At 33.9% G+C, this 24,278-nt stretch overlaps 1 long non-coding RNA gene across 13 annotated transcripts; it reads left to right on the top strand.

Annotated features, from left to right (window-relative positions):
* Positions 1-8,440: 8,440 nt before the first annotated feature.
* LOC110879052 lies at positions 8,441-11,921 on the top strand. 13 transcript variants are annotated; one of them, XR_002558447.2, is made up of 7 exons: positions 8,441-9,349; positions 9,426-9,540; positions 9,737-9,830; positions 10,224-10,312; positions 10,629-11,270; positions 11,371-11,447; positions 11,684-11,921. It is a non-coding gene; the product is annotated as an uncharacterized LOC110879052 (long non-coding RNA). The 13 variants fall into 13 exon arrangements; XR_002558440.2 differs by having other exon boundaries at positions 8,442-9,349; positions 9,426-9,521; XR_002558439.2 differs by lacking the exon at positions 10,224-10,312 and having other exon boundaries at positions 8,447-8,862; positions 9,097-9,349; positions 9,426-9,521.
* Positions 11,922-24,278: the final 12,357 nt, after the last annotated feature.

Here is a 24,278-nt window from a genome sequence, read left to right as displayed (position 1 = left end):
AGAGAGATGACCGATTAACGGGTTGAACACGAAATCCCATCAGGAATAGTGAATCTGATCAAATGGGGTGATTCCCATCCGATCGAATGAGCTGGACCTTGGTGTGTTTTACGTTGTTTGACACGTCATCACGCCGTCCCCGTTAAACCTCAAACTTTTAACTTAGAAAATTTTACAAAGTTTACAAAGTAACAGATTACCCACTCGAATGATCATCCGCTCGGATGACCATACAATCGAATGACCATTCGACCAGGTGGTCTGACCCTTCTACTATTCCGTGTTCAAAACGATTTGACCAAACTTTAAACCACAAATTTCTCGATCGAATAGCCATCCGTTCGGATGACCATCCGACTGGATGACTTGGCATCTGTATACTTTATATTGTTTAATTGCTACAACGAAAACTTCAAATTTTCAAAACGATTTACAAACACCCACATCTCATTCGAATGGCCATCCGCTCGGATAACCATCCGATCGAATGGATACTCATATGTTCGACTCACCATTCGACACTTATCATATCCGACACACTGTTTACGCGCTGTTCAACGCTTACGTTACTGTTATATGCTCAGGCTAACTCCAACGCGCTGCCTTCAATCCAATCAAGGTTGTGTTTATTTGTTAAACACATACTGTGAGTATACTCGAACCCTTTTTCATTTAACGCACTTTTGGGTGTCACATACGTTCTATATCAACACACAACGCACACAATACTCAACTCTTTTACGAACGCTAACCGCTCTCGCATGCTATACGTGATTCGATGAATGCTTGTATGTTATGTTTACACAGTGACTGCTTGCCTGACACCTTAGCAACGATAGTACTATAGTTTGGACTCAGCACCTGTTTGTTCAGGGGTTGTTAAGGGTATTACTTCACGTATTCACAGTGGTGAAAATGTGTTGCGCATTCTACAACTCGCAGTCATGTCGGTTGCATGTGTCATTGTCGATGGTTTACTTGATTCACATTTCTACGTGTTGCATGCTGGTTATGCGTAAAACGTTTTCGCTACTATAATTTATGCAAACTTGTGTACTCACCTTTACATTTTATGTATTGACTTTATTTTAACGTATGTGACAGGTTGATAGGATGCCATGTTGTGATGAACAAGCTAGGAAGTCTAGAAACACGTTAAATAAATCTGAGTTGTCGGAACAGTGTTTTGTCTATGAGACTGATATTTGCAATGATTGTTTTTACTTTATCTGCTAGTAGTATGGGATATTAACATTAAAGATTTGGTAATTATATAGTTTTTATGGATTCTTGTGAACAATCTGTTTCGCTCAGTGCCACGCCCCGATGTTTCCGCCATCGGTTGGGGTGTGACATTTATGCCCTTGTGCCACCTATCTCACGACTCTGAACATCCTTGCAACTCATGATACCTTAGTACCCACCTGGAGACATCCTACAACATCCCCTAACACCTGTAATGATCTGGTGCATCTTCATTTTGTATAAATAGGGGCCTTGAGTTCATGGGCAACTTGCTCATTTCTTCTAAACATCTTCTTTCACTCTTAACTAGAGCTCCTGATCATAAAAGGACCTCCTCTGAGTTCTAACATTTTCTAAGGATCACAAGTAAGTGTTCCTTTCCAGCTCTTTCTATTTGTAGGCTAAGAATTTAGCCGAAAGTCAAGCAAATTGACTTTTGGTTTATACCATTATCGTCCAGCAATTGTTTAAATCGAACATGGCTACATGATCGTAATAAGGTAGGTGTTAATTCCTTAAAAGGGCACCTCTTGGAAATCACGTTAGGTTGGTCAAATAACGGGTCAAAGTTAGGTTGAATAAAAAGTCAAAAGGCAGATTTTGGAAAACTTATAAAATTAACTTGTAAATGTTTTAACACATCTTTTTTTACACTAAATCAGTTGGTAATTAATATTAGAACATTTGTAAGCATGCTCAGCCCGTCATTTCCAATTTACATGTCGGTTTACAACCGAAAGTTAAGCACTTTGACTTCTGCTTTGACTTTCGATTCTGACCCGATTTAACAACTTCAGCTATTGATTCTAAGTTGCATTATGATATATTATAGTGTAGAATAACCCTCTGAGGTTATATGTCACACCCCGATTTTTACCACAAATCCCAGTGGGCCCGTGTGGAGAGTATCGTGACGTAGGATTGGTATCATCATAGTCAAATAATAACAGATAGCACAGCGGAGGTCTTGGAGTATAAAATATTATTACAAAAACTCAAATGTCCCTAAATTCCAAAATAATAAATACAGGCAAGCTTGTAATAATAAATTAATAATCCACAGGCGGATCAAATGTACAAAAATGAGTTCAACAAACTAATAGGCTTATGCAAAGGAGTTGCAAATTCCTCTTCTAGCAATACCGAGCAGCTTCCAGCCTATTTATGTATTTGCACTTGTAGCTTAGTATTTTGAAAATACGTCAGTTTTCACTGGTAAATACAATCAACTGACACATTTTTGAAAACATTTTCAAAATTGATTTAAGTGCACAAGGCACGTGTTTTATAAAATAACTTGGGACAATTCAAATTTATCTTGTATATAGTTTTACTTATCTGTCAATACATATGGCGCCCAATACTAAACACCGAGACATGATTAACCGACATTGCGATGTCGGCTTAATCCCCTTCATCTACCTCGGTCTCAAAGTGAGAGCTTGTATGAATCGTGTATGTAATTGGCAACCGGTATTAGACGTTTTTTATGTCGGACTTTCAAGGTGGAAAGCCCATAATTTGTCTATGGGAAGTCGTTACCTTTAGTCAAATTGGTTCTAGAGAGTTTCCCGACTTACTTCCTTTTTCTCTAGAAAGCTCCCACCAAGATTATTGATATGCTGGAGGCCAAAAGAATGATGTTTATGTGGGGCGACAATGAAAATTATCCTAAGATGTGTTGAGTAGTGGGGAACCATGTTACAACAACTAAGATAGCTATTTGTATAAGTGTGTATATATGTATATGTATATGTATATGTATATGTATATGTATATATATGCGGAGACAACTACATACTAATACACACATACACATACATATAAAGACAAGAAATACATTTATATATATATAGATATACACCTCCGCATAATTAAATATGAAAAAAATAAATGCTTTAGTCGGAAACTGGTCGGAAATTACCGACAACTTTCTAACCAAATGTTATGTTTCGTCGCTAAGTGGTCGGAAATTTCCGACCATTTTCCGACACCCATATTCGTCTTCTCGGTTTTCCAACCTTCTAACATAATTTTTTCATTACGTATTTTGTACACCTTAGTTAACATGAAATGCTTTTACTTTACCAACTTATACGTATTATTATACTCAGTCATACATGTGTGTACACTATCGAGACCCATTACTTAAAGTAGGCTTTTACTATTGTATAAGTGTGTATACATGTATATGTATATATATGCCGAGACAACTACACACTAATACACAAATGCACATACATATAAAGACAAGAAATACATTTATATATATAGATATACACCTCCACATAATTAAATATGAAAAAAATAAATGTTTTAGTCGGAAATTGGCCGGAAATTACCGACAACTTTCCAACCAAATGTTATGTTTCGTCGGTAAGTGGTCGGAAATTTTCGACCGTTTTTCGACACCCATATCCGTTTTCTCGGTTTTTCAACCTTCTAACATAGTTTTTTTCATTACGTATTTTGTACACCTTAAATATACATGAAATGCTATTACTTTACCAACTTATACGTGTTATACACATTCATACGTGCGTGTACGCTATCGGTACTAATTAATTAAACTAGGCTTTTATTATTGTATAATTATTTATAGGTATATATGTGTGTGTATGTGTATACTCTGAGTCATATACATACACATACATATAGACACAAGCAAATACATTCACATGTATACATATAGCTCAATATAATTGAATAAAAGAAATAATGGTTTTAGTAGGAAAATTGTCGGAAATTTCCGACAACTTTCCAACCAATTTTTTTTCTATTTTTTATAGTTTTTTTTTGTCGGAATTTAGTTGGAACTTTCCTTCAAATTTCTGACGACTTTTTTCTTTGTCGGTAAGTGGTCGGAAATTGGTTGGTAATATTTGACTTTTATTCTAGTCGGAAGTTTGTCGGTAAGTGGTCGGAATTTCTGACTGAATTTTTTTAGTCGGTAATTTTGGTAGGAAATCCTCAGTTTTCTAGTAGTGTAGATGGTGGTTGGGGCCTCTGCTCTCTTAAATCGCTAACTCTTCCCTTTTATCCAAGTGGTGACGGTGATACAAAACGGACTTTAATAACCTAAGAAGAAGATTTATCGTTGCCATTCACTATACTCCCAAGTTGTAGCCAGCTCTGCCTCATAACAAAGCGCTAAATGGCACATGGGGTACTATAGCTAAATTGGAGAAATACTTAGCCTCTTCTAACTTGTCCTTGTTGGTAATGGCCAAGACATCAAATTATGGATTGATGTTTCACTATGTTTGACTTGTCGATAAGCCCCTCAAGATCCTTTACCCTCAGTTATTTGCGAGGGAAACTAAGAAATACTATATGGTTGTTGAAAGGTGCATCTTTAAAGACGATGGTATTAAACCGACTTGGATTTGGAAACGAGTGCAATGGTGTGGGGAGGCCAATGCGGAGCTACTGGATCTTTCTTCCAAGATCTAGTTGTTTACAAGTAAAGGTGGGTCGACAGATGGTTGTGGCTTGGCTACACCTTAGCTTTTTTTCTCCATTGCCTAAATCAAAAAGCTTATTTCAAGTCTTGTTCAACCCCAAGACAACAAGATTCTACAATGGAATGCTTGGATCCCAATTAAAATTAACACATTTAGATTAAGAAATCTTCAAAATAGCCTGCCGACTAACAACAACTTAATAAGAATGATAGTGATCATGGGCTCGAATATTTGTTGTCTATGTAACTCGCCCAATGAAACGGTTGATCACGGGCTCAGGTGTCAACCGATGTTTACCCTCTCCACCCTTAACTTAAGATCCACAAGCAGCTTTCAAACCAGGGCCGAAGGTGTAAGATGATTCAACCTATTACGATGGTAGCCTATTGATGTGTTTGGCGTGCCCTCAACAAAAGACTCTTTGAACCAATCAAGATATACAAATCATTGGGGGATATCAAATCGCTTTCCCTGTCTTTGTATTAGAAATAGTTCTAAATGTATAACGGTGGATTGGCCAAATAGCTTGCTTTTGATGTATAACTGTTTTCAGTTTGTTGTTTGTTACTTCCCCTCGCTAATGTTTTACTAGTCGGGGTGGTTATTTTTTAAGGCAAATTAGAAAATAATAATCCCATCTTTCTGAAATTGTCCGATAATAATCCCAAGTCAGTTATTAGCCAATAATAATCCGACCTCGTCCATTTTTTTTTGTAAAGTAGTCCGCCGTTAAAATAGCTTAACGGAGTTAAGTTTTTTTTCGAATTACAAACCGATGTTTTAGGGATATTGATCAGAACGAGGATACGAGTCGATTGATGTAAAACTTACCTCAAAATACTGCCCCCAACCCACGAAAACGATGCTTCAATTCGGGTGTTTAACTTCCAATTAACAAAATTCAAGCCATTTCGAACACATTTTCGAGGTAAGTTTTACATCAATCGACTCATATCCTCGTTCTGATCAAAAGCCCTAAAACATCGGTTTGAAATTCTGAAAAAAAACTTAACTCCGTTAAGCTTATTTTAACGGCGGTCTATTTTACAAAAAAATTGGAGTAGGTCGGATTATTATTGGCTAATAACTGACTTGGGATTATTATCAGCCAATTTCAGAAAGATGGGATTATTATTTTCCAATTTGTCTATTTTAATGAAAGTCGCCATTCCATATATATATATATATATATATATATATATATATATATATATATATATATATATAGGGTAAGGTTCATGCGAGAACCACCTTTATTGCGAGAACCGCGAGAACCAATGTGAACACAAGCTAAAATAGCTAAAAAAACCTAAAAAAACCCTAAACAAAACCTAACCCCCACCCCCCCCCCCCCCAAAACCTAACCCCCCCCCCCAAGCTAAATGCTAAAAGCTAAAACCCTCAAAAAACCTAAAAAAAACCTAACCCCCCCACCCCCCCACCCAAAAACCTAAACCCCCCTCCCCCACCCCCCAAAAACCTAAACCCCTCCCACCCCCAAGCTAAAATGCTAAAAACTAAACCCCCCAAAAAACCTAAAAAATCTAAAAAAAAATCTAAATTTTTTTTTTTACTATTTTTTATGTTCAAATCGCTACTTTTCGTAGCCAATTTTTTTTTTTAAAATTTTTTTTTGATACTAAAAGTAGCGATTTTTATATAAAAAATAGTAAAAAAATAAAAAAAAAAATTTTGGGTGTTTTTTAGATTTTTTTAGGTATTACTGTTTGTGTTCACACTGGTTCTCGCGGTTCTCGCAATAAAGGGTGGTTCCTAACGGATCTTTGTCCTATATATATATATATATATATATATATATATATATATATATATATATATAACACATGTATATTAAAGCAAAGTATATCATTAAATCAAACTTAAGATGTAAGTTAATCATTTCAAAGGGGTAGATTCAATGTTAAAACATCCACAACTCATATAAATGGTATGTCCATCACCAAGGTTTGATTGATTATTATAATAAGTTTTGATACACAAGATGGGTCTTATTCATTATAAACTCTCTAGCCTCCTTTTTAGGTATACACCTATTGCATTTTGTCATGTGTACTAAAGTACAATCTAACCATTTACATCCTTTATTGCAACTTTAATTGCTATGTCCCATTGAACTCCTCATACCCTTGGAAAAAACACATGCAATGACACATAGTTGTTTGATTAATTCAACGCTAACATCAATTTATACATGTCAATATATGATTAGTACCTTAGAATTTTGTAACGATGGATATGATAGTTGACGAGGATTTTCAATCTCAAAGCCCCTATTCCTCATATACCATCTCTCTATAATTTTTTTATTCAACTATTTTAGATGTTTTATATTTAATATTTACAATAATACATGATTTTAAATAAAATTAATGCAATATCTCTTACTTAACTTTGCAATATTCCACAAAGGGAGTAGGCTATCCGTCGATAGTCATCTCTGAACTCTCTCCTTTATATCAGCGTCATATCAGATTTTTTCTATCACTTCCTTAACCGTCGCTAAACACATGGCATCTATCCATCCCTCTTTATCAATAGCCATTCTCAAATCATTTTTAACAAACTAATATAATTTAAAAAACAATAAATAAATAATTAAATTAAAATAAAATACTTAATAATAATAAATAGTAATAACAACATATAAATAACAATATAATAATATTGACCATATAACAACAAACATAAGAAGATAATAGTTATTCAATTAAAGTTGGCAACTGAAATTTATTAATTTGATATCTGGGATATTGGATTTAAATAATTCAACTTTTATCAATTGCTCGATAATATTTTCAACTTTTAGTTTGTAACATACCACTCTCCACTTTCAACTTATTTTCCTATGGTACTCCTAAATTAACTGAACCTTAACCCAGTTAGTTTTTATTGTCGATGTGGCACTTTGGTTAGTGATGTGGTATTTTTTGCTGACGTGGTATCTGATGTGCCACTTATTTGGTGACGTGTTGTCTAACGTGGCATATGACATGGTTTTTTGATGACGTGGCCATGGGCGCAGCTTCCTTGGGGCGGGAGGGGGCGCCCGCCCTCCCGAACTTTCGACGCGTAGTGTTATGAACAGTACTTTCGTATAGAAATTTTTAGGTATATACGTTTTCGCCCCCCCCCCCCCAGCTTCACCAATGGACATGGCACTTGTTTGATGATGTGTCATCTAATTCAACTAACTGTGTTAGGGTCCAGTTAGTTTGAGAGTGCTAGAGGAAAATAAGTTGAAAGTTGGGAGTATTATAGGCCAATTGGTGAAAATTAGGGTTATTTAAATCCAATATCCCTTTGATATTTTGGTTATTACCTATCAAATGCAACTTGTATTTTTCTTCCCATTTCTGAAAATGTTATATTATTTGAAAGTTTCAACAGATTAGTACAACAATCATAAAAAAACTAGCAATATACCAAGGGCTGTGGTTCTTACATCTTAGCCCCATAATGGTATGGAATTTGATTCAAAGGCTGATGCTCATTTTATAAGCACTACGCAAATTCTAGATTTGACACTTATCTATAATATATTAAAAAGGAGAAGTGATGTACAAAGTTGTAATTTTACATAACGTACAAACTTTAGAACAATATGTACAAGAAAATAAAGCCTTTAAAATTACATCTTTTCCAAAATTTTAAGACACCTTAAGGGTGTTTTAGGAATTTCATCCATGGAATAACCCTAAAATTAACTCCAGTCAATTGGAATCGTTTCTTCTCCTCACGACCCTCTATGTCTTTGTTATCATCGTTTGGACTTTGGAGGACATGAAATAGCGAGAACAAAGAGAAGGGACTGAGCGTAGACCTCTGGCAACCGATGATAACAAAGCAATAAGTTGTTTTCTAAAAGCTTAGCCAAACATGCCCGAAATCTCCGATCATTGGGATTTGAACAGTTGCGACGGCGGTGTATTCTTCATCAGAATCGGTAGGGCTGGGGTAAGTTTTCGGGTTCGATTGTTCTTCTCCGGTAACTATCAGTTGGTGGTTGTGGGGTTTTTCCGCCGGAGTTCGTTCATGTTTGCTATATATCTATTGTTTGTAACGAAGAATACAGAGAGAGGGGAGCAGGCCAAGGGCCCTCCGGCTGGCAACGGCGAAATCGATGACTTCTACGGTACTAATGTTACGGCTATCTCCTCTTAATTTTGTTTAATTTGATATTTCAATCTTTTAAATATGCTGTTAGTTTTGTTTTTTTCACCCGAGTGGTTTTTTTTTAATTCGACTGGTTATTTGTTTTCAATGAATTACTAATAATGAATGTATTAGGTCTCCTATTCATGCCTACCATTTGTTTAATGAAATTCTTATGTGAAGAATAGGTGATGATGTATAAAGTTTGTTGCAGTGGTTGAAGAATTTTACAAGCAACTTCATTCTGGCTAGGCTTCTCTGTCCTTATCATTGTTTTTTTAATTATAACCTTTTTATTGCATCTCAATAATTTCATGCTAAAACTGGAAAACGGTCTAGCGAGCTAGGACTTCAGCGACGCTTCAGGGATGTTTTGGGGATTCTGTGGTGGATGAAATGACGGTGTGCCAACAGGTCCTGGTTGGCGTTGATGGTTTTGGCGGCGGTGGTGATTGGTGTCAGTTGAGGTTTGTATTTTAAGTTCTTGATTTCGATTCCACAATTAGAAGCTGATTGTTTTGATTTAAACGATGACACTAATAGTTCTGATCCCAATCTTGCTGCTAAGAACAAACTTGATTTGATGAAAAGCAGTTCGGCTTCGAGAAAAGAGATTGATTTGGAAAACAACATCAAAGCGTATGCTCATCCCTCTCAGGTTTTATTAGAAAGTTTTTAATATCAGAATGCATTATCGCACAATTTTGAAGCCCATTTTTATTAGTTCTTGATCTATTTGAAAGAAAATCTTTATGATTTATAAATTCAAGCACTATACAAATTATACCTTATTACATCAAGATTTTAAAATGACATTCCACTTTTTTTTTTTGTATAAACTTACATTCCCACAGCAAATTTTGAAGCTGCAAACAAAAGATGATTAGGGATAGAATTTCGCAGTGGTTAGTGGGACAACGACGTCCAGAAAAGGTTCCAATGAATTAGGTAAGTATCAAAATTTTTCTTCCTGTTCCGATTCTGAAGCATGTCCACCGTTCTCGTTACTTAGATTTACGATGATGTGTTAGCTGGATATAATATAGAGGTGGCAAAATGGGAAGGTTTGCCGGTTGGGTAATGAGTCAAAACACGTTTTAAGTCGAAGTGAGTTGTGTTCAATTGACCCAAAATTCTTTTTATTGACTATTTTTATAGTTCTTTCATTATATAGTTTGTAAATGAAATGATTTAAGGGGGCTTTATGCATTAAAAAATACACTTTGGGTGACTCCCCTTTCATTTGACCAGTTTTCTAACCTTTGGCTTTATTTTGGAAAAAGATGGGTTATTTGTAAACACTTTTTCCGTTGGCTTGATGAAATCGTTTATCTTATGTAGATGTGCAAAATAGCAAGTCGGGTGGGTTGAGGCTTCAGGCAACGGGCTTAGCTAGGATTGGCTCAAAACGGGTCAAATTGGGTTGACATGTAGGCTGTAGCACTATTATCCAATATTTTTAACTTATAAAGTAACTTGTTGTTCTGATGTAGGATATGGTTTTGGTTTTTGTTTTTTTATTATATATATCTATATATATACTGCTTTCGTTGATTACTTGTGGCTGTTAAAGTAAATGCTAAAAAATTCTTGAAACGGTAAACAAAACATTAGACTCGAAAAATATACTCCAAAATTGAGGAAGAAGCAAAAAACGGTTGGTTAGTCCAATATATACGTGTGTTTTTGTGTTGAAATTTTGGATCAAAAGAAGTTGATTTTGAATCTGTTTGCTTTGTGATGCAGAACTTCTATATACAAGTGCTCATCTGATTCTCTCCACTCTCTGCTTAAAGTTCATTCTGTATTGAATGCGCAATTATATTGGTGTACCGTACTCATTGAATGTATTGCATGTGCAACCTGGTACAACATTCCTTCACTTCACCATTAGCCATGTTTGAAGAGTGTCTTTTCCCTCTTGTTGATGGACTGTTCCAAGCATACAATGCTAATGTTCTAGCCTATGGCCAGGTATAGCGGTGCAAACGAGCCGAGCTACTCGCGAGGTACTCGAGCTCGGCTCGAGTCGAGCTTGAACGAGCCTAAAAACAAGCTCGTTTAGTAAACGAGCCCACGAGCCCGAGCCCGAGCTTCGCTTATCGAGCTCAAGCCGGCTCGCAAGCCGAATCGAGGTTTCTGTTTATATATTTTTTTATTGATATATTAAACATTAAATATATAATTATATAAAAATAATTACCATTTATATAAATATAAAAAATAACTAAATTATATTTATAATAATAATTATAATTAATATAAATTAATTAATAAATACTAAACGAGTCGAGCCCGAGTCGAGCTTGAGCTTGAAATTGCGTGTTCAACAAGATTGAATCTTTACAGCATCAACTAGAGTTCCAATTGCGTGTCTCTTTCATTGAGGTGTGTTGAAGTAAACTTTTCTTTTGGCATATGTAAAACTGTAAATATTTTTTTGTCAAAAGTCTAACTAAATGACTTTCATGTGAATATTATAAAACAGGACGTATGTGACTTGTTGGATAACAAATGGGTAGAATGGGCAAACATCAACCGGAATCGAGTGTATACTAAACCCAGGTTAATTTTTAGTTGCCTTTGTACTTTTCATGGAGTGTATACTAAACCCAGGTTAATTTTTTTTAAGTGTCGAAGTGAATTAAATGGAACAAAAGTTCTTTTAATAATGATATTGTCGTATATGTGGAATGCAATCCACTAGAATTTGTATTTTCCATTGGTTTTTTTTTTCCTTTTTTTTCCAACAACGATTTGGTGGTTAATAACATGTATAAAATCATATTTTTTTGTTTCAGTTTCCCAGGTGGAATATGAAGTTCTAAACTTGCATGATCCGGAACATGCTCAGATCACTGTTTTCAGGCACTGTGGACTCTCATTTTTTTGGAATCCTTGTAAAAACGTTGAGATCATGTGTTGTACTTGTTAAAGATCATTACCCAACCCGGCTTGGGTGTTTACTTGTTATATGGCCCCCTCCTGTTGCCCGAGTCGTAATTCAAACTCTATTCCAAGTTAGCATGTTTGATTTTGTACCTTTTTCACATCACCATTTCTTGTTCGCAATCATCGCAGAAAAAGGACAGAAACATAAAGGTTGATATTGATATTATTGATGACAATTTTGACCTGTTTACAACTGTGAGTTGTTTTATTTCTAAATGCTCAAATGGGGTAACCTAAAAAAGACCTGTGTAGAAGGAAACATGTCTAATAGGTGTCGTATTAGAAAATTATTTCTATAAATAAATTACGTGAAACCCGCCGCTCAACGTCCCGCCAGAAAACGTAATACCCATGGCAACGGGCATGCATTGCTACTATGTGAACTCGTTGGGCAACGTGCGGCAAAAAATCATAAATACCCGCGGCAATGCGCGGGCGTTCCCACTAGTGTTAAAATAAAGGACAGCCATAGATTAAGAATAACACAAACTCAATAACTCTAAAATTCATTTGTGTGAGATAAGTATCAATCTCAAAACAAGTTTATATGGTCATAGATTCGAGACATGTTATCTTTCTTTTTATAGAATGTAAGACCTTTCGTCAAACAAATCTTTGTTTAACCAAACTCGCGATTCGATTTCGTGGTTGTGTTAATGACATACTTTGTTTAGTTATCTATATAACCATGTGACACTTATCGATATGGACGTTATGCACGTTACAACATGTTCACATTCCACACTGCAAATTTTGGAAATTGATCATTAGTCGTAAATAGACATGTTTTGATATCAAAACCATTTGCAACAATAGATGGTATGCACATCATGTTAGGCGTCAAATTGCTATAGAAGCATCTTTATAAGTCATTTTCATGTTGTCCTTTTTTCATAAAAAAATGTTAGCATATACTTTTAAATGCTATATGCATTTTAAACGGGAGGCCATTAGGGTTGTTTCTATGGGCTTTTGAGGATTCGTTATTCTCTAGATTTCGTTGGTTTCATAGCAATATAATGTTATTCATACAAAACAAGCTACTATAATATGCTGAATAGATTAAAAAAAAAAAGTTAAAATACTGTTGGCGTGACATTTGCGGTAATGTGGCGGCTGGTGGGATTGTGGGAAGCCGTACGCAAAAATGTATAGATTTTTTTCTGTTGGGCCAAAGCCCAGTAACGTAGCCCACACACCAAGTAGGCTTGTTCACGACACGAAGGGGTTTTGGGATTTAACCAATTAAAGTAACTAAGTTTTAAAACGTCTAAACTATAATGTGTTAGGTATAGGGTAATGGAATGGATGAGAGAATAAAATGAATGAGGTAATGGAATGGAAATGATCATCGTACCATTCCATGTCTTGTTTGGTTACCACGTGAGAATGCAATGAATTATTACCGTGTATTGTTTGGTAGGCAAGAAAAGACGAAGGAATAAAATTAGCGATGAGTGGTGGTGGTGGGTGGTAATAGGTGGCAGTGGCAACGACGAGTGGTGGTGGTGGCGGGGCGATGGGTGGCGGTGACGGGTGGGTGGCGACGTCGATGGTAGTTGGTGGCGGCGATGGGTGGCAACGGCGGTGGGTCTCAGTGGTGGTTGATGGCGACAGAGGCGGGTTGCGGGTGGCGACGGCGATGGGCGTCCGTGGTGGTGGCGGCAGCGGTGGTGGTGGCGGCGGCGATGGTGGTAGGTGGCGGTGATGATGACGACAGTGGAGGGCTTCATTGGTGGTTGGTGGCGGGGGAGGCGGCGGCAGTGGGCGCTGGTGGTGAGTGGTGGTGGCGATGGTGAGTTGTGTTGTTGTTAATGAAGGACGCCAGCGAAGATGAAATGAAAAAAACATGGGGGCGGATGTAATGATTTTGAGGAAATTAAACGACTTATGTAATGTGTGATTTCATTCTATTAACCAACCAAACACTCTTTTCTTCATTCCTTCGTAATGATCCATTTTATTTCGTCTCTCCATCCTGCATATCAAACAGTACCCAAATCAAATAAAAAGTAATTTAGTTTTTTCTTATATTCTTTATTTAATTTAATATAGCTTTTATATAACGGAGTGTTCGTGCAACAAACTAGAATTACAATAATCAATAAGCAGTTTGGCCAGAAAATAAAAGCATTCCACATGGAAAAAAACAAATTACATTTGTTTTTTCTTTCTAAAATGTATACAAATTTGTTAAGTATTTTTGTTGACAGAAAACCATTGAAAGTATCAACTCAATATTACAGGATATTTGAGTTTTTATTTTAGGTTAACGTGTTAGTAACTTGAAATGTTACTTCGCATGTAAATTAGCCGACTCCGTATGTTGGAGGACTAAACCTGGTGTTTGCTAAAGTCAATGACATGTATAGGAAAAGAATGATAATTGGGAGGGAGAAAGTCTTCAAGTTCCACATATAACAGAAATTTGTCGTTAAAAAAAAAGTTAAAGTACTATGGGCAAACTCGAACTTGATGGGATATGTTACGAGTTGTGTACCGCTTTGAGAAACCTAATTCAGCTTGCTTACAGTATTCATTCTTGCACTTTGGCTCTCTCTTCTAGTTCCTAGTTTGTCGTTGTCTTCAATAGCCCAAACGCTCCGATAGTTTCATCTAGTGTTTATAGTTGCCATTTGCAAAGTGTATTGTAGAGATTTGTATTACTTTGTGTTTTCCATTTGCAAAGTGTATTGTAGAGATTTGTATTACTTTGTGTTTTGTATGTTTTGCTTGCATTCTTATATGGTTCTTGACCATTATAGAGATTTGTATTACTTTGTCTTTTGTATGTTTTGCATTCTTATATGGTTCTTGACCATAGTAAGAGTTTCTAGGTTAATCTTTTATAACATCAAGAATTTTACAAAAACCAGCCTTACAAAGCAAATTCATTCTTATAAATTGTTTTAAAATCAAATGTTTTGGTGTGAAAATTAGTATTGAATAATATTTGAAAAGGTGGACCTTCAATGTGGTGTGTGTGGTTTTTTTTTTTTTTTTTTTTTTTTTTTCATGATGGTTTAACCAAACTTTTAGGGGACGTTTGTCTGAAAATTACACTAATTTTTTTTTTCAAGAGTGCGATCGCTCTTTCGTTTGTGAGTGGGTACGCACGTGAGTGCGTGACCCATTTTTATACTATCACCCGGAGTTCTTTTACATGCATATTTAAGAAACTAGTTCACATTCTGGAAAAAAATAAATAAATCATTTCCATGCACTTTTCTTTTTACCAAAGCAGTGTACAAGTTAATATAATAATCAATGGTCAAAGTTGTTTTTTAATAATTAACATACAAGAGATGTAACAAGCAAAAACAAGGTCTTAATGTCTTATAATCCTCAATGGCACTTGTTACATAGCCATGTACTTTTTAAATGTAGAAATTCTGATTGAATATGAAACGACCGAGTCGAATCAAGTTTTACACCTACAAACTAAATTCGAGTAGGCGTCATTCCCCTTCAAAAACCCATAGGTCATATCCTGTTCACACATGAACTTTATGACGCTTAGCGATCGATTGGAGTACGTAAGAAAAAGATCAACACCCAAAAAATGGGTTGTTATTGTTGCAATTCAAGTTGTGTTTGATTGTAGCATATTTAGGCCTAGCTTATATCCCATTTGTTTCACACCTTTAGCAAAAAGTTGGCACATGATTCCTTTGCAACAAAAGCCCACCATTCCACATCTAAATCTTACCATATATATATTTTTTTAAAAACAGATTCTTGGAACCATACCTTTGAAGTTATTGATGTATTCTTGTTTGATGATTATAAAAATGTTTGGCCACACAAGATGATGCCTCTAGTTACCGTTACGTTGCAAAAGTCAAAAGTCGACACTATTAAGAGCAGTGAAGTGGCCATAGTTTAGCGTATCGATTCGCTATGACCAAAAGTCGCAATTGAACTTTGGACGATCAATCGATTTATGAGACCAAACAACCCAACATATACACATTTATTAACATAGATTGATGTAGATAATTCTTTGGCTATTACTTATTAGTGACATTTCTTAATACTCTTCAACATAGACAAGATTGGGAAATTTTAGTGAACCCGGATCATAAAAATTTTGTTAGACAAAGAAACTTGGCAATAGATCATACATGTTAAAAATCGGTCAAAGTGTATTTTTAGTGCTTACAACAGGCTAAAATGCGACGACTGTTTTGATAACATGCCTCTTTTAATAAAATGTAAACTTATAAAAGATGGGCAACCCCACTTGTTTCAACCCACACTTGAAACAACCCTTTTTCAAACCCGAAACCATTGCCAACCCAACCCGACCCAATTCCCCCCTCAATCATAGCTTGAAAAAGTAGCCCAAAGGAGAATATTTCAATTTTCATGGAATAACATAGCGTGTTCTCATTTCTTACAACCTACTAAATCGTCACAAGTGTTGTCATAACATAGTCGTTTTTGTAATCATATTTAAACTTATAATAATCTATAAGCAACACAGCCGGTTTCAACTTACACTAGTAACAACCCTTTTTAAAACCCGAAACACCCAACCTACATCTCCTGCTCTCCACCTCTATCATAGCTTAAAAAGGTCGAATACCACAATTTTCATGGGATGTCCTAGAATGAATACAGTCGCGATTTACATCCAAACGGATGGAGTATAATCTAACCAAAAATAGTAAAAAGGTATGATGGGAGTGGGTGGGAACCCATTTTTTGTGGCCTTGAGTAGAAAGGAATAAGACTTAACATAACATTCTTGACTTGAGAATAAGACCTATTGGCTTTACTTAAAATAAAATTCCATGATTCTATTCCTAAAGAATCCCTCTTTCTAATTTCTATTCTCTCTTTTCCTTTTTCAATCTCTCAGCTGGCCAGGAGAATAACATTCCATAGTCATTTCTATTCGTTTTCTCTTCCATAGGGCGCGAGGCACGTGTGGGTTAAATCATGACCAATAAGGTTATGACGCGTGTCTTTTACGTTAATCGTTTGATAAAGTCTTAAGAGGAACATGATGCTTAACTATGATACGCTGATATGTTCCTTTATGTGAGCTTCACCTTGAGAACTAAAAAGAATAGAGCCTTAAAAAAAGGAAATGCAAGTACAGAAAAGAACAAGTACCCATGCATGTTCAAGATTCTAAAGTTGGATAGGAATATATACATATAACTCTATGCATGTGAAGAGTAAACATATTGTTTACAATGATTGTAATCTTTTATTTTAGTTATTTTGTAAAAGTAGTATGTTTTGAAAAATCCTACTATTATTATTATTATTATTATTTTTTTATAAATCTAGTGTATTTGTTTGTTGTCCATAACTACAAACTCACATGATCTCAACTTGATAAACTAATTGAATCAGTTGTGATTGGATAGAGAGGTTGAATTCACACTTGGTAACAACAAATTCAGGTTAAATTCCATGTTGAAGATTGTGAATTCAGTAATTTAGGAAAGTTAGTTTGTAATTTAAAAATAAACTAGTGATAAGGCCACGCGCGTTGCGGCGTGGGTACATCGCAAACATCAAATAGATTAGCGCAAGCGTTATGTAATGTGTAAATCATATAAAAAACGTGTGTTTTGACGTATCCGATATAAATCAATGTAACCTATATAAGCATTTAAATCAAATAACAAAATCCAAACCGGGTTGGTTCATTTAGTGGGGTTCCACTAATTACAACATAACCCTTACATTTTCATTAAGACTTAGTGGCATCAATACGCATAGTGACTCGTATGTCAAATCATAAACCAACTAAAAACGTACATAAAGATAAGCACGAAAACGTATTATATTTGACAATGTTTATTAACATGAATTTATATTGACATGTACATATAAAAATGAGCATGTGAGAAAATAAAGTGTTTACATCAAAACGTATAACAACTTAAAACATACATAAAGATAGGCATGGAAACGTATTATATTAGACCCGACTCAGTTATAGGAAAACTTTAGGTTGAAACGTAAATGTGTACTGTTTACATCCAATGCCGATACATGAATATATACCGAAATGTCCATAAAAATAAGCACGTGAGAAAATAATTTTTTTATGTTAAAGAATGAAAATAATGTGCTCGCGTGTTCTGGCGTGACATTTAAGGGCACATTATCGTTCGTTAAGCACGTTGGCACGGTGACATTAACGTGTTTAAGCACACGGAAGAAACTTATAAAGATACGGTACGATTAAACGAAATGTATTAAGTTGTGACGAACCAACTACCCTTTTCGAATTTATAGCAACATGTAAACGTGATATAAACTAAAAACACAAAGGGAAAAAAAGAAAAAAAAATAAAAAACTAAGGAAGTAAAAGTGAAAAGTTAGAAATTTAGATGATAGATTTGTTATTGTGTAAGTTTTAGGAGAAAAACAAATTAGTTAAAAAAAATGAAAGAGCCAAAATGGAAAATACTGAGCGAGCCAAAGTGGAAATTACATCAAAGGACAAAATTGTAATTTGAGGTGTGTTGTCGGTGGCCTTTGCCATCGACTTTGTCCTTTTAGATATAGTAGAATATTCAGTGATAAATTTAAATTTTATTTTTATTATTTTTATTTAGCATATAGTTTTGTTTTTCTTTGATAATTCAGAAAATTTAATAAAGAAAACCTGAATATGCATTTTGTTTAGTTTTTTTCTCTACATTGTTTAGTTTTTTTCTTGTTTAGTTTTTTTTTTTTTTTTTCTGAATATGCATTTTGTTTAGTTTTTTCTAAACATTTCGATATACATTTGGCTAATGGAATTAAACAGTCAAAACTATGACTTGATACCTTTTGTACTAGCAAAGTGACTAGTAACACTCTTAACTTTTATTTTTATTAACATGCACAATCCAATTCTAATTCTAAGGACAATTTCAATCGAATGAGAATTTAACTTCGTCTTGCTTTCATTTATGTTGTTTGAAAACAATTTACAAAATTCATTCAATTGTTTATTAGGAATAGACGTAGTTATTTTTCCTTTAGATTTAGATTGTTTTTGACAACGAAAGTGAAAGTTAGAAGTGTCATTGATCACATTTCTAGTAAGAATGAATTATTTTAAGCCAATAGTATGTTTTGATTGTTAAAGCATAATCCTATAAGTTTTATGCATGCGTGAGTTTGAATTCGCAGTTGGTAGCAACGGACTAAGGATGAATTCGCAGTTGGAAACTGTGAATTCAATGTAAAATTATAATTTTTTTCTATATTTAATTTTGGTTTGACATATAATTTAGTTTTTTCTGATAATTTATATTTATAGTAGAGTAAATTACGTTTTTGGCTCCTGTGGTTATATCACTTTTACTATATTAGCCCAAAATAAGATTTTTTTAACATATATGCCTCCATAGTCTCTATAACTAACTGTTTTGGCCCCTATCACTAACCCCATCCATTTACTTGGTTAAATATTGATCATGTGCCCATCACATGAGGGGCATTTATGTCAATTCACATACCCAGTTATAAATAAACCCTTTAATAATAATAAAAAAAAAAACATTTTCTTCAATCCCTCTTCATCCTCAACATTTTGAGAATATCCACGAACCCTTATTTGAACCTTCATGATTGATTCGAATAACCATTACAACCCAACGCCACCACTTAGTCGCCACCACCTCCACCTTCATCATGCTTCCATCATGATCAGTTTGCTGGAACTACCTTTTACTCGCAACCCAACACCAGCAAAAGCCCTAGATCTAGAAGTAGTTGTTGATGGCGTGGGGGTGGTTGTGGTCGGGGTGCGGTGGGTTGGTGGCGGCACTGTGGTAGTAATGGTGGTTGCTAATTTCTTGTTATATTTTCAAGACTTCTTCAAGAGTTCTTCACCCAAAATAATTCAAATCAAACCTCACAAAATGGCATCCGCAGTGATCTTCTCATCCTTTGTCACCGTCAAATTCAAACTTCGCCGTCGGAGCCATGGTGGTGTAGAACCGTCGGGAATGAAGCGGGAACTCGATTAGGTATAACTGATATTTTTCTTGCTTTTGATGAAACCAGCAAATAGGAGTGTGTAAATTGCTGTCATGTTTTTAACTAGACATTTGACTCCAAAATATAACTGAATTTTATCTTGCTTTTGATGAAACCAGGTTCCTGAATCGGTTGGCTTTCTCCAAGATAATGAAGAAGCTTTGTGTTTTATGGTTTTCATCTGCTGTGAAATCTTGGTAACAAATGACGAAAATTAGGCCTTTTTACAGCAAATAAGAACAAAATTGTCAAGTGGGTATTGTTGATTTCGAAACAGGGATGTGAAATTGTAAAGGTGTGGTGGGTCTCAATCGTTGGGGTGTTGATTACGGTGGCTGGTGGTGGGTGTTGAGTGTTGAGAAAAGGAGGTAAAGGGATAAGGGATGAGAAAGATATTTCTTTTTTGTTATTTATAATAAAATATATATTTTTTAATAGAAGGGTATTTTTGTCATTTTGCCATAAACGCTCCTCATGTGAGAGGCACCTGACAAATTTTTAACCAATTAAATAGATGAGGTTAGTGTTAGGGGCCAAAATAGTTAGTTATAGAGACCACAGAGGCACATATGTTAAAAAATCATATTTTGGACTAATATAGTAAAAGTGATATAACCACAGGGGCTAAAATCGTAATTTACTCTTTATAGTATTATTAATATAACAATTCACGTAGCCTGAACTAAAAGTGAATTGTTTTTTCTTTCTTTCTTTAGGCTTTTGTATTTTTATGGTTTATTTTCTATTACACCCCTTAATCTTAAATATATATCAGGTTAGAATCCCGTGTATTAAACCGGTTAAATACATATAATTTTATATATTAAGTAATAAAAAGTTATATCTTTATGAACCCCGTATGTTCTACGGGTTAAATAAATATAATTTTATATATCAAATAAAAAAAGCTATATATTTGAAAATCATGTGTATTACACAGATTAAATAAATGTAATTTTGTATACTAAATACTAAAAACGTCATATCTTTAAAATACCCGTATATAATCGGGTTGAATAAATCTACCAAAGAATAAAAAATTACATCGTTAAAACCCCGTATATTACACGTGTTGAATAGACCTAAAAAAAGAGTTATATATTTAAAAACCATGTGTATTACACAGATTAAATAAATATAATTCTGTATATTAAATACTAAAAACGTCGTATTTTTAAAAATCCCGTGTATAGTCGGGTTGAAAAATCTACCAAATAATATAAAAATTATATCATTAAAAAACCACGTGTATACACGTGTTGAATAAATCTAATTTTACATAGCAAATGATAAAAAATTATATCTTTAAAAACTTCGTGTATTACAAGGGTTATATAAATGTAACTTTGTATAGTAAATAAGAAAAAAATTATATTTTTAAAAATCTCGCGTTTTACACGAGTTGAATAATTATAGTTTTGTATATTGAATAATAAAAAAGTTATATTTTTAATAAATTAGGATAACATTTAATATTAATTTATTATTTATATATTTAATATAAGATGAGTAGCAAAGATAGGTTTTTATTTTAAAAATACATTAAATTAAGAATTTAGATTTGAGGATAATATTTTATTAAAATATAATAAGATTTAATATTAATTTATTATTTATTTAGTTAATATAAGATAACTATAAATTTGAGGATACCTTCAATGAATGACACGTATCCAAAAGTTGGTTTCTTTTATTAGACCACCGGTAGTGGTTGCCCAAAGGAGCGTTTTTTGTGCTGAATCACCCCCAATATCGCCCCTAGCCATTACGCATGGGCGTGATTGGCAATTTTTTTGTGCAGGCGTTTTGTAAATCACACCAAGGGGGGGGGGATCTTGTCCAATCAGATTTGAGCTTACATTGTTTTGTCCAATAACATTTATTAAATTGTTTTTTTTTATTTTATTTTATTCCAAACATAATGCCCCACAATCCCCACTACACCCCTTTTGTAAAAACGCCCAATAATGCCCTATTGCTGACTGCGCCGTCACATAGCGCAAAACACCCTAGGGTGGGACATTATTCACCCCAACGACTACGCATGGTCTTATAGTAGATAGATTTAATAAATCCTAAGTTTAATAAATGTATTTTTACCCATACTCGTTAGTTTAGTTTGTTTAGTTGGTTGATTTTTTCCTTTTTCTTTAATCGATTTACACTACAACCACTTTAATAAAGTAGTCATTTTGAGTTTTTCACAAATTTTATGTTACGTGATTTTTTGTGGTTTCCTTTTTAATATCAACGCTCCACGTGCATTATCTTTATCTGTGTTTTGAAGTGATTTTTCGTAACGCTTTTTTAAAACCGACCGGTTGTTTTGAACGTTTTCTTAAACCGTTTGGTTTACTAAACCACTCGACGCGTATCTCTAAATACACCATTGCGAAATGTTTTTTATCAACATTTAAACACGCCTGTTGTAATGCGCAAGCGTTGTGTTTATCTTTATATACGTTTTGGTGTAAATTTTGTTCGAATAACTTTGCTTTCGTATACAACATAATTTTTCCGTGACTTTCGACTATACCGTCGGGTCATGGTTTTTTTTTATCGGCAAGTTTGCAATTTGCTTATTTAATATAAATCTAAATGTGCGATGTTTAGGGTTTTTAGCTACATTTCGATATATGTTTTATGGAAGAGGGAATATGAATTCGCGCTTGGTAGCCGCTAATTCAGGCATTGAAAACTGAGAATTCAATGTTAAGTTTTTTTTTCTTTTTCTTTTGACATACAATTTAGTATCTACATAATAATTTATTGTCTTCAATAAAAATCTAAATTTTTTTTCTTCTACAAACTACAGTTTAATATAAAGTTTATTAAAACCGGAGCTGATGAATATTTTTAAATATCATAGCTAGTTCTCATCTTTGAGAACACCTAAGGTTTAAGGTCATAGGTTCAATTCTCACCCAAGTGACAGGACTAAAAAAAAACCCGTCGTGCTAAAAATAACCGCATTCATGGACAGCGAATACACACTTCCTAATTTTACAAACCCTTTTCCAACCCCTAATACTTTATTTTTTGCCATTTACATCACTTGATGGCGCGATTGTACGGAATGATAAATATTTATTTTTATATAAAAAAGTACTTTGTAATATGTATGTGTACCATACTAGAAAAATGTCCATTTGATCCTTAAAAGAATGACATGAAGTGAAAGCTGTGGCATGATATGAGGAACTGTGTTGGTGTATAAATGTGTTGTGAATCCATTGGCATACACTTTTGCACATTAACAGACATGTTAAATGACATAAAGGTTAAAAGTCTTAATAATGCAACCAATGATTGACTTAAAGCGATTACCACGCGTCGAGATATATTGTAGTTTAAACTTCCTGACTGCGAGAGAACAAATGATGAGCGGTTCAAGTAAACGAAAGTACGAGTTTTGATCATTTAAGCAATCACATAGATGAGGATGTCGTGTTACACTCGCATATGTGCATAATAATCTTTAGAAATGATCCCGGAATTTAAAACGAGCAAGTAAAAAATGCACAGAAAATGTTCCTCATGAGCATTATTATTCCTATCCACATGCCAGCAAACTATTAAGGAATTTCTTTCACTTACACTTTATCTAAAGGCTTAAAGATTCCCTTAAACTGCATAATCTTTGAAAAAGTTCTGTTATAACTTGAAAAAAAAAAAAATTCCACAAGTGCTAAGTTTGAGGATTCTTTTCAAAAAATAACAAATTCAAAACTAAAGCTAAAAATGTTCTAGTGATATATATATCTTCCTATACTAATAAACAAAAATCTTTTTGGACACGTGTCACTTTCCGGTGCTTTCTCACCTTATTTTCCTATTTATCTCGTATATTAAATAATACCTTATTTTTCTATTTATCTCTTATATTAAATAATAATAATTTTAACAGAAAATTAGATAAAAATAAATAATAATTTTAACCAGAAAATTAGATAAGAATAAATATTTGTTTTTCAATAAATAATTTTAAACAAAAATTTAGAAAATAATTTTAAACAGAAAATTAGATAAGAATAAATATTAGTTTTTCAATAAACAATTTTAAACAAAAATTTAGATAAGAATAAACGTTTTTTATATAATCATAAAATTATATCTTGAATATTATGAGTAGATATATATACTTTGGAGTTCGGTGATTTAAATTATGGTAAATTAGGAATCAAACGTTCCCATGTGATATATACTTAATAATTGTAATGCTGTTTTTATTTAAAGATGTATTTTCTTATTATTTAGTATATAAATTATTTATGCAACCCGTGTGATACGCGGGGTTTTAACCTAGTATATATATATATATATATATATATATATATGTATGCATTTATACATCAAGAAAAATGTGTAAAGATTCATGCCAGACGAGTTCTACTCATCAAATGCAAGTATGAAATGAAGTACAGCCCGTTATTTTTTTTTTGAAC

The sequence above is a fragment of the Helianthus annuus genome, chromosome 1 (genome assembly GCF_002127325.2).
Source record: "Helianthus annuus cultivar XRQ/B chromosome 1, HanXRQr2.0-SUNRISE, whole genome shotgun sequence".
Classification (NCBI taxonomy): Eukaryota; Viridiplantae; Streptophyta; class Magnoliopsida; order Asterales; family Asteraceae; genus Helianthus; species Helianthus annuus.
The sequence above is the reverse complement of the archived record's forward strand: the minus strand, read 5'-3'. Positions and strand labels throughout refer to the sequence as shown.